At 37.2% G+C, this 18,261-nt stretch overlaps 1 protein-coding gene across 3 annotated transcripts in view; it reads right to left on the bottom strand.

Annotated features, from left to right (window-relative positions):
• The window catches only part of LOC140143424 (atrial natriuretic peptide receptor 2-like), a 494,558-nt gene that overhangs the window by 327,485 nt on the left and 148,812 nt on the right, over window positions 1-18,261 (bottom strand). The gene's annotated exons all lie outside the window — the stretch shown is intronic.

The following is an 18,261-nucleotide window of genomic DNA, read 5'->3' as shown; positions in this document are numbered from 1 at the left end:
ATGAAAAAAGAATCATTGATGCTTTAAAGCAAGTGTTACCCTTGCTCATTTCTTATAAACAGCGGGATTTCATCACATTTAATCATTTCCCAGCACTTGCACGGAATCATGATATATTTCCCCAACACTGAATGCCTAATCCTGACAGATACATTCATCAAGATTAATGTCGTAATTGAAGATAATTTTGTCTTTAGGGTCTTATCTCTAAAGCTATAATCTTTGTGTGAGTACTTTGAAATTAACATTTCTTACTGTTAATATCTAAATTAGCTCATTCTAGAAGAGCGTATAAATGGGATTTGGTTCTGGTTTCATTTTAAAGGTACGAAATTCGTATTCATTGTTGAAAGGCCATCCACGTTTATATCTCGTTAGGGACGCGTTATTATGCTTCCATTTCCATTAATAGTGGGGACCTGAAAGCTGAGATTTGATTGCAATAGGTATTTGGCCGATTTTCTAAAAACTATCACGCATTAGTTTATCATTGATCATTGGTGGATATTTTGTTTTTCAAAAACTGTCGTCCATTTCCATAGAAATCTATTATGGTGCGTCCCTCATTAAGCGCAATCCCTGCTCATATTCTCATTAGTATTCGGTGCACAAGATGTTTCAAGTTCAAGTTCAATAAATAAGTTCATTGTTCATTACCCTTTTGTCAGTGCAAATTAATATGAAGATCGTGTTACAATTTTTGTTGATAAAGTTTGCATAAATTGGAGGATAGAATGAGAATGATTTGATAATTATGTACACCATGTGCTTTATGTGTGTAAGTAAAGAGGTTTATGGCAATATACGGGCATACAATATTCATTCATCCACTATATACGAGTTAATTCTATAACAATTTTGCACAATTTCTAGAGCACTATGAGATTGTGTGGTGCTTTGCCTTCAGCGAGTATCAAATTTAAAATGGCTCTTTTGCTTGTAAATGAATAGAATCTTCTGGTATGATAGCCGTGAGGTAACCTTGATTTAATCGATATATTATGTACTTTTCGTCATTCTTGCTTTTAATGGGTTATAAGAGATGATCTTCACTCGACGTTTTGTCATTCAATTAAGAGAGGGGTTGCAAGGATATTATTACCTCAAGGTGTTCCCCTTTTTGAATGCAACGCTCCAGGATACTACAGGATTGAGCACCAATAATGTTCATATTATAGCACAAATAAATTCTTATTAAAAGAACACACTCCTGCGCACTTTCTGTTACAATAACCTCAACAAAAATAATATCATAAATTCAATTTACCCTGTACTCCAGTTTTAATACGAGAGAGAATTCACCTTTTTTGTGGGGTTTCAACCGTGGTGTCAATTTGCCCAGAGTTTGTTCTTCGTCATCGAGTAAGTACATCAATTGTGTGTAAGAAGTGAGATCAATAAATTGGTCCAGATAATGCAGGCATTACTGGCTTTGTACATTGGGATAATTGGGATAATTGACATGACATACAACCTCCAGCTCCTACAATGCAAACTTCACTGTGTAAATTGTATGTGTTGCACATCCTCAAATCGAAAATAATAATAAAAATAATTTTGAGTCCAAGTTTAAAGTCTTGATTTTGCAAAATATTATGTCAGTGCTTTCCGAGTGTGTTTCGAGCATAAACACATGTAAATCCATCACAATTCGTAGCAAAAACGTAATGAGACATATCCAATTGGGCCCCAAATTGTTCTTTCGGTACGTTCTTAAGAAAACAAGACACGCAACGCTTCTGGTTAAGAAAACCACGGCTATGTAATGTTTCAATAATGCTAGAAGGCATATATATATAAAGTGGCTCTAATAGCCCCTATTTTTACCTATTAGTATCCATTTAGAGATACACTAGGATGGGTAACTCAAGTTCAAAACTGAGATATCTTAACAGTTTCTGTCATTCACTGATGTGTTTAATGTCCGATATTTCACGTTGTAATAATGGTGGTTATTATCAGAAATTTCGCATGATCATGATGATTATAGTATCAATGACAAACATATTTTTGAGTATTTTTAATCATTTATTTTTTATTCATTCAATCAATCTTATAAATCTTATAAAATTTACCCACAGTAATATGTGACGTGTCATGTCAAAAGGAGACACTTTTGGACAGGATTGTAAATGGAGAAATAGCCAAACATCTGCCAGGGGTTTGTTGCGAATTTGTGATGTTATTAATGTTAGAAATATTGTCTGATAGTTTCAGACCGGAATATAACTGGCATCTTGTATTTTTTGAGACATTTTCAAGGTAATCCTACTCTCAACATTGTCAATAATATTTTTTAAGGCCGGTATTTCAATTTCCAATTTTATAATACCATAACTTACGAACGCAATATCTTCGTTTAGAAATGTCCAATTTCAGTGGGGATAACGGCGTTGTGGAGCAAAATATCTCTATATTTAAGATATGTAAAAACCTCAAAATTGATAACCTGCCCAAAAGTGTCTCCTTTTGACATGACACGTCACATATATAGGTTAAGGTTTCAAAGGGCTAGAACTTTCCACGTGTACACAACGAAATGTGAAATCGTAACTTTCTCTTATTGTCTACAGGGATATGAAAGAAGCAGATCGTCAGCGATCGGAAGGCTAATTTTTCGGTAAGGTGAGGGTTATCTAATTTCACTCTATGTTTTTTCAGGACCATTTGGGGCGCACCATTAGATTTTCAGGGACATGGGAGTTTTGTGGTCATAGTGGGAAATCTTTTCATTTCCAATTTTAATATATACCGTTATACAGAGTTGGAGTGTGGATTTAAAAAAAAAAAACCAAGAAAACAAAAAAAAAACATTTTTCTTACCAGTGTGCGATTTATTTTTTAAAAATCTTGTCCAGATATTTTGATGGTGCACACAAATAACACACAAATAACACAAACGTACCCCAATACATACATTATATAAAAAAGACAACAATTTGAAATGATAACAACAGCATACTTCAGCGTAGCTTCAAGGTAAACGCCCATAGAAATTATGAAAGACAACACAACATCTGAGTTGGGGTATGCCGATGCCTCGATCCGATCCAAAGTATGATTCAATTGCAGCCAAGGTGTTCGTCTCTAATCCAATATAAGGGCAACAGTAATTGACCTCATTCTCAGTAAACGTTTTATACATTTGGGTAAAGACCTTCCATTGATTTGGGTTTACGGACCATTGATTCGAATGGTCCGTCAATTCGTGACCGACCGCCCTCGTTATTGATGGCTTGATGGCTAGCACTACATCCCGGGTGATTTGATTGTCACATTTATATCATAAAGCTCTCAGCTAAGACGTAAATAAACCATATGGGCTAAACCTCTCCTGAAATAGAGAGTATCTGGCTGCTGCACATTTTGTAAACGCGTTGTTCAAAAGTCCATTAATGTTAATTGATGACAACATTTTTACAATACAAACACGCTTTCTGTTGCAAATTTATCTTCACATGTTTCTACCAGCTGCTTCCTGAATATGTCCAATTGGTCGCATGGTGAAGCGAGGCCTCATTTTGAGGTTACCTGTTTACAGTAATCAGCATATTGGTCGAACAGAGTAGAGTAAAAGGTCAATCTAGTAATCGTCTCAAGAATCGTATAATATCTTCATGCGTCGAAATCATACTTGTGAATTTAAAGAATCAAGTGCCTCAATGAACAAATTAAAAGGTATATTGGTATCGAACACATTAAAGTTAGGATCATTTATGCTTTAAAGTAAGAGTTCTCCATGTACCGTTCTTTAAAACATCATTGCATAACATTTTTAAATGGTTAAAACCATTTCCCAAACATAATCAAGGAATCGTACATAATTTCAGCAGAGCGTAGCCTAACGACTAGGGTGCTCGACTTTGGTACATGAAGTCCCGGATTAAATTCCCGGCAGTGATAATTTGCTGGCGTGATTAATTGAGAATTGGGTTATGTGAGCACAGGGCGGATCCCTCGTGCTCCCCTAGAATTTCAGGGTCGCATTTGATGAAAAATTAAGGCGAGAGAACCAAACCGGCAAAGGTTTCAGGGGTGGATTCCCTTTCAAATTTCTGAAGTGAGCCATGAGAGTACTCCGTCCATAAGAGAGGATGTTAAGTCCCGTTTACTAGTAACATTATACATGTCTATTACAGTCAGTTTTGAAATGAGTAGGTTGTTTACCCCTGACTGCCCCAATCTGCCCCCTGTGCTGTTAGCTATTCACAATCAAAGTACAAACAAGATGTGCGTTGAAAGGCTGGTGCCTGAAGGACGTGATCTGATTATGATATTCACCACAAACAGCGGCATTTTGTAGAGCACAAAAAAATATTGAAAATAAATTAAATAAAAGTTTCCCTCACACTAAAACAATGCCAAATCCCGATACATTGATCAGAATTAATGTCGTAATTGTTAATTTTGTCTTCAGGAGATTATCTCTAAAGTTCTATGATCTTCGTGTGAGTACTCCTAAATTAACATTACTTATTGGTAACACCTAATATAGCTCATTCCAGAAAATATAATGGTTTCAGGTTCTGGTTTCTGTTTAAATGTAAATTCGTATTCATTGTTGAAAGGCCATTGAGGTTTATATATTGTTATTAAGCCCAATCACTGCTCATGTTCTCCTTATTATTCGGTGCACAAGCTGTTGCAAGTTCAAGTTCACAAGATAAGTTCATTGCGTGCATTGCCCCTTTGTCAGTGCATATTAATATGAAGATCTTGTTACAATTTTGTTTTATTAAAGTTCGCATAAAAAAGGAAGGATAGAATGAGAATTTTAGCGTATACAAATATTATGTGTGCAATTAAATAAGTTCAAGACAATATACAAAGTATGCATTATTGATTCAATATATACGGGTTAATTCTGTAAGAATTTGCACAATTCTAGGGCACTATGAGGTTGTGTCACGCTTTGCCTTAAGCGCATATCAAATTTAAAATGGTTCTTTTGTTTGAAAATGCAGAGTAAAATGCATAGTATCTTCTGGTATGACAGCCGTGAGGTAACCTTGATTTGATCGACAGATTATGTACTTTCAGCAATTCCTGTTTTAAATGGGTCCCACACTCGACGTTTTGTCATTCAAGGAAAGAGTTACAAGGATATTATTACTTCAGAGTATTCCCCTTTTTGAATGCAACGCTCCAGGATACTCTAACAAGTTTGAGCACCAATAATGTTCATGTTCATATTAAAGCAACAATATATCTTTACAAAAAGGATACACTCTTAAACACTTTATGTTACAATAAAAAGTAGTATCAATGTAACGTGTACTCCATGCTCGATACGAAAGGGAATCCATGTAAGTATTTAATTTTAGGGTGTCTTGTCCCGTGTATGTTCCCCGTCATCGAGCAACCAGATCAATTGTGTGTAAGCATGGTAAGTGAGACCAGTAATTGGTGGAGGCATGCAGGTATAAATGCTATAATAAAGTGACTGTCTTCCGAGCGGAGAGACGTTAGGTAATGCCATCAGAACATATTACATACATGCTTATGAGAGGAAACGACCTGTAGGCACTTGACCTATTCTTAGCAAATCATAACTTGACATTATCCAACTGTTCGATTCATCGCCGGTAAGGGGCCCAAAAAGAACTAGTTCGATACCTTCTTAAGAAAGCGAGGCACGCAACGCTTCTGGTTAAGAAGAAGTGGGGTTATCATATGTAATGTATCAATAATGCTACAAGGCATACATATGAAGTGGTCTTATAGCCATAGTGTTACCCTTGCTCCTTTCAATCTTATAAACAGCACCATTTTATAGCATTTTAACCATTTTCCAAGCATTTGCTTGGAATCATGATAATTTATTTCCCCCAACACTGAATGCCAAATCCAAACAAGATACAATGCACAATCATCAGGATTAATGTCGTAATTGAAGCTAAGTTTGTCTTCAGGGTCTTATCTCTAAAACTGTATAATCTTCGTGTGAGTACTTTGAAATTAACATTTCTTACTGGTAATACCTAAAATAGCTCATTACAGAAGAAAGTATAATGGCTTTTAGGTTCTGGTTTCATTTTAAAGGTACGAAATTCGCCTTCATTGTTGAAAATATCATCCAGGTTTATATCTCATTATCACTATTCACGTTCGCAGTAGTATTCAGTGCACAAGATGTTTCAAGTTCGAGTTCAAGTTCAGATAAGTTCATTGCGTGCATTGTTCCTTTGTCAATACATATTAACCCTAGAACTACTGAGCCAAGTTTTATAACATAATAAGCACAAAGGATGGATCTGCGATTAGCTTAAGTCGAAGAATGAAAAATATTAGGGGGTGGTTGGTACCTCGTAGTTCTAGGGTTAATATGAAGATCGTGGTATAACATGTGTTCTGTAAGTTCGCATTAATCGAAGGATTAGATGAGAATAATTTGAAAATTGAGCACACTGTGTGCAATCAAAGAGTCTAAGGCAAAATACGGAGTATAAATTATTAATTTATCCAATATATACGGGTTAATTCTGTAACAATTTTACACAATTCTGGATTACTATGAGATTGTGTCATGATTTGCCTTAAGGGCGTATCAAATTAAAAATGATTCGTTTTGCTGGAAAATCATAGAATCTTCTGATATGATAGCCGTGAGCTTAACCTTGATGTGATCGACAAAGTATATACTTTCAGCATTTTGTTGCTTTAAATGGGTTATAAGAGATAATCTGCATTCGACGTCTTCTTATTTAAGGAATGAGTTACCGGGGTATTATTATTTTGAGGTATTCCCCTTCTTGAATGCAACGCTCCGGGATACTAACCAGGCTTTATGGACCAATAATATTAATATTTAAGTAACAATATAGTCGTATTAAAATAATAAACTCCTGTGAACTTTCTGTTGCATTTTACCTTTTTTTTTTTTTTTTTCATTTTTGTACTCCATATTTTATACAAAACAGAACTCACTCTAGTATTTAATTATGGGGTTCCAACCGAGGTGCCAATTTTCTCAGTAATGTTCATCGAGCGACCAGATCAATTGTGTGTAAGCAATGCTTACAAATGCTTACTATACTCTGATCAGCTCGTAATAGGCGGGACTCATAACATCGTGGATTGATACAGAATGACGTACACACAGCTAGGCGCAGCACCTACGCGCACTGCGGTTTGCGTGAATGACGTGCGCTTTTGTGAATTTACGCGTGCGTAAGTTGGAACTTTATTGACTCGCGCAGTAACAAAAACCAAATAATACCCGCCTATTAAGAGCTGATCATAGTATAAGCATGGTGAGTGAGAGCAATAGTGGGCTATTCCAATTGAAATCCATACAAACCCCTACGGAAGACATGACATTAAATCTCCAACACATGGGGCGTAAGGAAGTTAAGGTCATATATTCCATTGAGCATTGAGAATTGAGCAGTTTGAGCACAAGTTAAGTCTTAATCTGGCTAACTATTATATCAGTGACTTCTGAGCGGAAAGACGTAGTAGATTACATACATGTAACGACCTTAAGGTCTCTGACACATTCGTAGCAAAAACGTAACTTGACATATCCAACTGTTCGACTCATCGACGGCAAGGGGCCCCAAATTGTTCTTTCGGTACGTTCTAAAGAAAACAAGACACGCAACGCTCCTGGTTAATAAAACCGTGGCTATGTAATGTATCAATATGCTAGAAGGCATATATATATATAAAGTGGCTCTAATAGCCGCTAATTTTCACCTATTAGTATCCATTTAGAGATACAGCAGGATGGGTAACTCAAGTTCAAAACTGAGATATCATTAACGTTACAGCCATTCACAGGTACGTCTAATGTCCGATATTTTATATGGTGATAATGGTGGCGATTATCAGAAATATTGAATGACGCATTGCAATTTTGCATAATTATGGTGATTAATGCATTAATGATCATCATTCTATCAATCCTGTATATCACGTCAACATTATAAGGCTGCTGAAGCTAAAAACAATTATGAAACGAGTTATTACTGTTACGCTTTCAAACACAGACGAACCTTTACTTTTTTTTAATATACTTGATCTGATGTACTTAGTTTATTCAATAGAAACTGACTTATGGGCCTTAACCAACAAGGAACTGTTATACGTCAAGCAGGAACACAATAAGTACAATAAGTAAATTCCTGACATGACCCTACTGAAAGCTATACTGATGATGAGACATTCTCGTACTGTTAGTAGTTCTTCCTTTCACGATATTTCAAAATAATCTTTTTGCATGGATATTTAACATTTTGTACTGCCCTTTTCTGGTTTACACACGGCTTAATATGTGACGAAATTGATTGTACCCTATATGTTATTTGCCTCTTTATGGTCATTTCCTTGACCTTCCGCAAATTTTACTCCGAGACAATTTTTAGTTATTTATAAACGTAATAAACGTAAATAGTCTCAATGCCCTGCTCATAAAATATACAAGTCAATTGGAATCATATGAATTTTAATGCGAAGTGACCGCAAACCGTCAATGTGAATTTCATATGTATTATTAACAGTTGTCTGCGTTAGGAAAAACAATGCAATACAATTGCAATTAAGAGTAAGATAGACGTATGAGTAACAGTGTACATGCATTAGTCTGGTAATCACTGTCGTTGATGTTACGTAAATAGAGCCAACTCTAAGGTGAACCTTTTGACTGATTTTAAAAAAAACTATTGCAACATTAAATCGAGACATCAGTTTTTGAAAAATATGCGAGGATGGATTGCACAAGGAGTTAAATGGCAGCATAAGTCTTTCAACCCATCGAAAAAACAAAAACATTTAGTAATTTATAGTTGCTATATGCTAAATCCTGAACACCTATGCTAAATCCTCTACATTGCCTCTGCACACGTAACAGATGTTGGCACCTTGCCCAATCATTCTAGACTCCTCAAAAAAGTTTGGAAACTTTCCAAAACTGCTATATATCAGAAATATTTGAAATCTAAATTCCATTATTGTTTCATATCAATACAAACATTGTTCTTTCCTGTCAAAACTGACATCAAATTTGTTACCATAACTTGATTGAGTAACTGTCTTTGAAACACAATGAGGTCTCAAACATAAATTATATTGTGCCAAATCTGCCATTGTCTGCGCCATTTGTATCAGTAAACATGAATAAGGAATATCACACTGTTTCATTAAAACAAAGTCAATAACGAGTAGAGAACCCATATGCGCTCACAACAGCATTACATCTTCTTCTCATGCTTCTTATCAACCTGGTCTCGCGTTCCTGAGGGATGGCATTCCACTGTTCAAGCAAGATCTTTCTTAAACCAGCCGAGGTGGTTTGATCTGTCACCCAACTGTAACGTACAAATCATATTGAAGAGGTATCCAAGCAAATACAACGACAACATGCATTTTGAAATATCACTAAAGGGTGCGCTTATATTATACATATACGTGATTTTGTCGCTATACGACCACCAATATAGCATTTGACGCCAAAATAATACAGTTACTTTTGTCTGGTAACATATCATTCGTCAATAACATCACATTACAATATAGCTTTAATCGTAACTTAAAGCATTCAAAGCATCACAGGCTGCATTAAACATGGACAATATTAGTTTTTGTCTCCGCATTTCTTCATAACAAAACCCTTCACTTAATAATTTGTAAGGTAACTAATGCGTTTTCATATGATGTCAAATAGTAATTTTGCAAACATTAAACCGTAAAAAGGAAAAGAGGATAATACTAATATGGAAATTAATAATTCAACCATGGAAAATAAATAGAAAAGAGACGTCAAGAAACACTTAAAAGTATATTTTGAATCTTTAATTTTTTGTTCATACAGAATACAAATAGAAACAATTAGTTACCTGGTTGCACCAAGAACATGAAGAACCTTCAACGCCATAGCATAATTATTTCCCTGTTGCATCATGTACATGTCTGCATTAAAAGTCTTATGTCATTTTCTATAATTCTATAACTAATTTCTTGAGTTAATAAAGACTATGAAAACTTTTCTAGACTATTCTAACTTTGCGTATTGATCACGATCATTGTTGTCTGCACACCAATGTTGCTCGATGTTGATTACGTATAAAAGTTCACATGTAACATGCTTCACTATGATGCTTCACATGCTTATACTTGTGCATTAATTTACGCAGACTTTGAAACAAAATGGTGAAAAATTGGGTCTGGGTGGGATAACATCCGAAATAAAGCATTTTGCACAATTTTTTCAAGATTTTTGCTCTCGGGGAAAAGTTCTACCTTTAAATCTTGCACCTTCGTTTATATTGTGTCTACTGAACATGACATCGATCTCACTTTCCGTCCCAGATTTGCTACATTCGAGCTTTACATGGATTCACAAGTTGAAGATTGAAGCATATGATATATATAATGTATATTAAGGATAGCCCACATCCGTTTTAGGTTGAACAGTCTCAGTATCATTTGTATCTATTCGCAACAAGGGTTTTTCTCCTCTCTGTTTTCTTCCTCCTCTCTTTCTGTTTTTAAGTCAACTTGTCAATAGTAGTATGTGTTATATAGAGTGAATGATATCGTAACAGTGACTGCTGCATTACACACAATTTCTGCGCGAGGGCATATCGATAAATGAATAAAATAAGCAGACTTTTCGACAAATAAAACAGAATGTCTGTCTTAGTCTTAGTTCTTAAAGAGGTGAACAGCTGCTTAACATTGTGGTTACATATCCAGAGGCATCAATTGTATTTACAAAGCCCTCCCACATCATGAACATGACAAAAAATTGGGAATGTGAATGTCCTGTCTAGTAAAGCGTCTCAAGGAATTTGTGAAGAGATGTACCAAATTGGATTTGAGTGTATGAGTGGTGCATTAGACTATACACGCGTACGACGGCAAGCGAGAACAAGAAAACATTAATGAACTCGCACTAGCTTTTAGCAAGATACCCGTCACTTTTGCCGGAAGGCGAACTTCAGTTACTCGATTGTTGATAATGTAAAATTGAAAAGGTGCACCTTTTAGTGGAATAATGCAATAATGCCAGAAAACAATACAGGTGATCGCGCCCTCTATTAGCACTAAGCGTATCTCCAGGCAACTACATTTTACACGCGAGGTTAAGCCTTTTTTCGCTGACATTTCAATATACATACTGTTCTAAAATGACTTCCGATAAAATTCCAATCTCTCCTTCGACAGAGTAAATAATCGGGGTAAAAATGTGTGAATCGTATTCGTAACACTAACCATAACCCCGACCGAGATTTCTTTGATTTTCTTCCTAGCGTAATGTCATGCACGTAACAGAAAAGTGGGAATTCGATCATATAGCCTAATCGTCTGCTGTGAGTGAAGTCAAGTAAATTGACAATTTTGATCTATAATAGAGAGATTGCGATTTCCAAACGTACGTATTGAACGTACGTGGAACCTATTCAAAATCACTCTCCTGTGACAGGGTTTCATTAGGCGGAGGCCCGGTGTTTAACGTTAGCTTTGGCCAATGCTCTCTTGAGAAACTTTGATGCATGCCTGTAATTGACTGCTGACAGGCAAAGCATGTAGAGTATAAACAATTAATTCTAGACCCTGGACCCTGCCCGGGTTCCTGCACTGTGACATGAAACACGTGGTACACAGATTAAGTTTCAACATGTGGTGTCACCGATCAAACTGCAGTGTGCACCACCATGCATACACTGTGTGTGTATGTGCAATATGATATCTGTGATCAAACCAGGCAAGCTAGGTCCAAGGTTGTGCGCATGCACAACAGATGACCCCCAAATTTCCTCCGATGGAATATTCCTACAACGCATGATTTGTTTACCCACAGAGATGTACCTATACACGTGATACATCCACTGTGAATAAAATTCCGTGAACTTGAAAGAAACTTGAAACTTCATTATTCTATAATTTATAGGCCCTGCAGTAGGCCTATATCAAATGCGTATGAGCCTTAATAATAGCGTATTTTTTTGTTTTCTGTTTTTAAAAAAAAGGCACGAGGTAGCTTTAAATAATTATTAATTACTTTTTTTTTACTTTGAAGCGTATCAAATGTATTATTATATTGCAATGGTTGATTTTATACATTGATAATAATGCAGAGGGGTTTGTTTGTTCAGCATCATAGTTAATTTAGGATGATCAAATTTATATCAGTAGCAAATCAATGTAATTAAAATGTCATTTAATAGAGAAAATGTCAAATAAATATCAAATAGGCCTAATTAAATATTTTGCAATTCTCAATTTTGGATGCGGCAGTAAACTCAAAACCAATATTGTGAAGGGCCTTAAGATTTTGTTCTAAAATCCGAGACCACGCCCTTTCATTTGCTCCAGGCCTATGCAACCATTGCAACTTTGCCGGTGCTAAGTGTCGTATTCATGTCCCTTCATGGTAATAGAAAGGGGAGCGAGAAAGGGATGCGGACTTAACCGATAGTTGTACCTGTAGGCCTACAGCAAAGGGACCAACTTGATGAATTGAACAATATGTCACCAGAACGATATTATAAAGGGGAGCAGGTTCGTGCTAGACCTATTATAGCTTAACTATGAACTAGATTTTCCATTTTAAAATTTAACCGTGTCAGTTTAATTTGATGCAGGCCCGGGGATGCAGGCCTATGTGCCTTACATTTCCCTGTAGGCCTATGTTAATACCATAATAAATTTGGACTTAACATACAACGGGGAGCGAGAAAGGAATGCGACTTTAAATTTGTGTCTTTAGTGAAAATTAAGGTACAGAAGAAACTGCAGTTCACAGAAAGTGGTGCGAGAAAGGGGTGTGAGCTGTCGTATTTATGAACATCATGACCGAACTAGAATTCCGCAGTAAAATCTGAGACCACACCCTTTTATTTGCTCCAGGCCTATGCAACCATTGCAACTTTTCCGGTGCTATGTGTCGTATTCATGTCCCTTCATTATATAGAAAGGGGAGCGAGAAAGGGATGCGGACTTACCCGATAGTTGTAGCTGTACAGAAAAGGGACTCCTTGATGAATTGAACAAGATGTCACCAGAACCATATTAGAAAGGGGAGCGGGTTCGTGCTAGACCTACCATAGCTTAACTATAGATACGATACTATAGCTCGCACCCCTTTCTGTTTTTCAGTACAGTAAAAATTATGGGTGACTTTTCTTTACAGCTACAAAGACACACATTTAAAGTCGCATCCCTTTCTCGCTCCCCTTTGTATATTAAGTTCATATCCTTTCTATTATGATATTAAATACAGGAAAATGAAAGGCACATAGGCCTACATCAAATTAAACGGACATGGTTAATTTTAACATGGACAATCTAGTTCATAGTTAAGCTATGATAGGGCTAGCACGAACCCGCTCCGCTTTCTTAAATGGTTCTGGTGACATCTTGTTCAATTCATCAAGGAGTCCCTTTTACTGTACAGCTACAATAACTATCGGGTAAGTCCGCATCCCTTTCTCGCCCCCTTTCTATTACCATAAAGGGACATGAATTAATATGACACTTAGCACCGGAAAAGTTCCCATGGTTGCATATATAGGCCTGGAGCAAATGAAAGGGTGTGGTCTCGGATTTTACCGCCGAATTCTAGTTCGGTCATGATACGATAGCTCGCACCCTTTTCTCGCACCACTTTCTGTTAACTGCAGTTTCTTCTGTACATCAATTTTCACTACAGCTACAAAGACACAAATTTAAAGTCGCATCCCTTTCTCGCTTCCATCCATTTGTATATATTTATTAAGACAAATCCTATAACATAGACATTTTTGTTCATAGTTTGATGCTCTAACTATGATAGGACTAGCACGATCCCGCTCCCCTTTCTGGTATTGTTGTAATAATAACTTGTTCAATTCATTGGTGCCCATTCTGTACAGCTACAACTATCGGCTAAAATAAAGTTCGCATCCCTTTCTCGCTCCCCTTTCTATTACCATGAATACGACACTTAGCAGCGGATAAGTTGCATATAGGCCTGCAACAATAAAAGGGTACGGTCTCGGATTTTTATGCCGAATTTTTTAGATCGGTCATGATGTTCATAGACGTGATAGATATGACACTGTTATAGCTCGCACCCCTTTCTCGCACCACTTTCTGTTACTAAGCTGCAGTTTTTTCAGTACAAATTATGGGTGACTTTTCATTATAGCTACAAAGACACAAATTTAAAGTCGCATCCCCTTTTCGCTCCATATCCTTTCTATTATGATATTAACATACATGGAAATGAAAGGCATTATAGGCCTACATCAAATTAAACTGACACGGTTAAATTTTAACATGGAAAATCTAGTTCATAGTTACGCTATGATATGGCTAGCGCGAACCCGCTCCCTTTCTTAAATGGTTCTGGTGACATCTTGTTCAATTCATTAAGGATTCCCTTTTCTGTACAGCTACAACTATCGCATCCCTTTCTCGCTCCCCTTTCTATTACCATGAAGGGACATGAATACGACACTTAGCACCGGAAAAGTTGCAATGGTTGCATAGGCCTGGAGCAAATGAAAGGGTGTGGTCTCGGATTTTACCACGGAATTCTATTTCGGTCATGATGTTTATAAATACGATAGCTCGCGCCCCTTTCTCGCACCACTTTCTGTTAACTGCAGTTTCTTCTGTACATTAATTTTCACTACAGCTACAATGACACAAATTTAAAGTCGCATCCCTTTCTCGCTCCCCTTTGTATATGAATTTCGTATCCTTTCTATTATGATATTAACATACAGGAAAATGAAAGACTTTAAGGCCTACATCAAATTAAACTGACAAGGTTAAAAATTTAACATAGAATTTATAGTTCATAGTTAGATGCTTTAGCTATGATAGGGCTAGCACGATCCCGCTCCCTTTCTCGTCTTGTTGTAATAATAACTTGTTCAATTCATTGGTGTCCTTTCTGCACAGCTATAAACTATCGCATCCCTTTCTCGCTCCCCTTTTACAATGAAGGCACCGGAAAAGTTGCCATGGTTGCATAGGCCGGGAGCAAATGAAAGGGTGTGGTCTCAAATTTTACCGCGGAATTCTAGTTCGGTTATGATGTTCATAAATACGATAGCTCGCACCCTTTCTCGCACCACTTTCTGTGAACTGCAGTTTCTTCTGTACATTAATTAATTTTCACACCAGCTACAAAGACACACATTTAAAGTCGCATCCATTTCTCGCTCCCCTTTGTATATTAAGTCCATATCCTTTCTATTATGATATTATTACATACATGGAAATGAAAGGCATTATAGGCCTACATCAAATTAAACTGACACGGTTAAATTTTAACATGGAAACTCTAGTTCATAGTTAAGCTACGATAGGGCTAGCGCGAACCCGCTCCCCTTTCTTAAATCATATGGTTCTGGTGACATCTTGTTCAATTAATTAAGGAGTCCTTTTTCTGTACAGCTACAACTATCGCATCCCTTTCTCGCTCCCCTTTCTATTACCATGAAGGGACATGAATACGACACTTAGCACCGGAAAAGTTGCAATGGTTGCATAGGCCTGGAGCAAATGAAAGGGTGTGGTCTCGGATTTTACCGCGGAATTCTAGTTCGGTCATGATGTTTATAAATACGATAGCTCGCACCCTTTCTCGCACCACTTTCTGTTAACTGCAGTTTCTTCTGTACACTTAATTTTCACTACAGCTACAAAGACACAAATTTAAAGTCGCATCCCTTTCTCGTTCCCCTTTGTATATGAAGTTCGTACCCTTTCTATTATGATTTTAACATACAGGAAAATGAAAGACTTTAAGGCCTACATCAAATTGAACTGACAAGGTTAAAATTTTAACATAGAAATTATAGCTCATAGTTAGATGCTTTAGCTATGATAGGGCTAGCACGATCCCGCTCCCTTTCTCGTATTGTTGTATGTAATAATAACTTGTTCAATTCATTGGTGCCCCTTCTGCACAGCTACAACTCAGAGGCTACAACTATCGCATCCCTTTCTCGCTCCCCTTTTACAATGAAGGCACCGGAAAGTTGCCATGGTTGCATAGGCCGGGAGCAAATGAAAGGGTGTGGTCTCGAATTTTACCGCGGAATTCTAGTTCGGTTATGATGTTCATAAATACGATAGCTCGCACCCCTTTCTCGCACCACTTTCTGTGAACTGCAGTTTCTTCTGTACATTAATTTTCATTACAGCTACAAAGACACACATTTAAAGTCGCATCCATTTCTCGCTCCCCTTTGTATATTAAGTCCATATCATTTCTATTATGGTATTAACATGCTGCAGGGAAATGTAAGCCATATAGGCCTGCATCAAATTAAACTGACACGGTTAAATTTTAACATGGAAAATCTAGTTCATAGTTAAGCTATGGTATACGTAGGTCTAGCACGAACCCGCCCCCCTTTTCTAATATGGGTCTGGTGGCATTTTGTTCAATTCATTGGTCCCTTCTCTGTACAACTACAGCTATCGGTTAGTCCGCATCCCTTTCTCCCCCCCTTTCTATTACCATGAAGGGACATGAATACGACACTTAGCACCGGAAAAGTTGCAATGGTTGCAAAGGCATGGAGCAAATGAAAGGGTGTGGTCTCGGATTTTACCGCGGAATTCTAGTTCTGTCATGATGTTCATAATACGATAGCTCGCACCCCTTTCTCGCACCACTTTCTGTTAACTGCAGTTTCTTCTGTATACATTAATTTTCACTACAGCTACAAAGACACAAATTTAAAGTCGCATCCCTTTCTCGCTCCCCTTTGTATATTAAGTTCGTATCCTTTCTATTATGATATTAACATACAGGAAAATGAAAGACTTTAAGGCCTACATCAAATTAAACTGACAAGGTTAAAATTTTAACATAGAAATTATAGCTCATATAGTTAGATGCTTTAGCTATGATAGGGCTAGCACGATCCCGCTCCCCTTTCTCGTTTTGTTGTATGTAATAATAACTTGTTCAATTCATTGGTGCCCTTCTGCACAGCTACAACTCAGAGGCTACAACTATCGCATCCCTTTCTCGCTCCCTTTACAATGAAGGCACCGGAAAGTTGTCATGGTTGCATAGGCCGGGAGCAAATGAAAGGTGTGGTCTCGAATTTTACCGCGGAATTCTAGTTCGGTTATGATGTTCATAAATACGATAGCTCGCACCCTTTCTCGCACACTTTCTGTGAACTGCAGTTTCTTCTGTACATTAATTTTCATTACAGCTACAAAGACACACATTTAAAGTCGCATCCATTTCTCGCTCCCTTTGTATATTAAGTCCATATCATTTCTATTATGGTATTAACATGCTGCAGGGAAATGTAAGCCATATAGGCCTGCATCAAATTAAACTGACACGGTTAAATTTTAACATGGAAAATCTAGTTCATAGTTAAGCTATATGGTATACGTAGGTCTAGCACGAACCCGCCCCCCCTTTTCTAATATGGGTCTGGTGGCATTTTGTTCAATTCATTGGTCCCTTCTCTGTACAACTACGGCTATCGGGTTAGTCCGCATCCCTTTCTCCCCCCTTTCTATTACCATGAAGGGACATGAATACGACACTTAGCACCGGAAAAGTTGAAATGGTTGCAAAGGCATGGAGCAAATGAAAGGGTGTGGTCTCGCATTTTACCGCGGAATTCTAGTTCTGTCATGATGTTCATAATACGATAGCTCGCACCCCTTTCTCGCACCACTTTATGTTAACTGCAGTTTCTTCTGTATACATTAATTTTCACTACAGCTACAAAGACACAAATTTAAAGTCGCATCCCTTTCTCGCTCCCCTTTGTATATTAAGTTCGTATCCTTTCTATTATGATATTAACATACAGGAAAATGAAAGACTTTAAGGCCTACATCAAATTAAACTGACAAGGTAAAAATTTTAACATAGAAATTATAGCTCATATAGTTAGATGCTTTAGCTATGATAGGGCTAGCACGATCCCGCTCCCCTTTCTCGTTTTGTTGTATGTAATAATAACTTGTTCAATTCATTGGTGCCCTTTCTGCACAGCTACAACTCAGAGGCTACAACTATCGCATCCCTTTCTCGCTCCCCTTTTACAATGAAGGCACCGGAAAGTTGCCATGGTTGCATAGGCCGGGAGCAAATGAAAGGGTGTGGTCTCGATTTTTACCGCGGAATTCTAGTTCGGTTATGATGTTCATAAATACGATAGCTCGCACCCCTTTCTCGCACCACTTTCTGTGAACTGCAGTTTCTTCTGTACATTAATTTTCATTACAGCTACAAAGACACAAATTTAAAGTTGCATCCATTTCTCGCTCCCCTTTGTATAT

The sequence above is a fragment of the Amphiura filiformis genome, chromosome 1, assembly GCF_039555335.1.
Source record: "Amphiura filiformis chromosome 1, Afil_fr2py, whole genome shotgun sequence".
Classification (NCBI taxonomy): domain Eukaryota; kingdom Metazoa; phylum Echinodermata; class Ophiuroidea; order Amphilepidida; family Amphiuridae; genus Amphiura; species Amphiura filiformis.
Note: the sequence above shows the minus strand (reverse complement) of the source record. Positions and strands in the feature narration are given on the sequence as shown.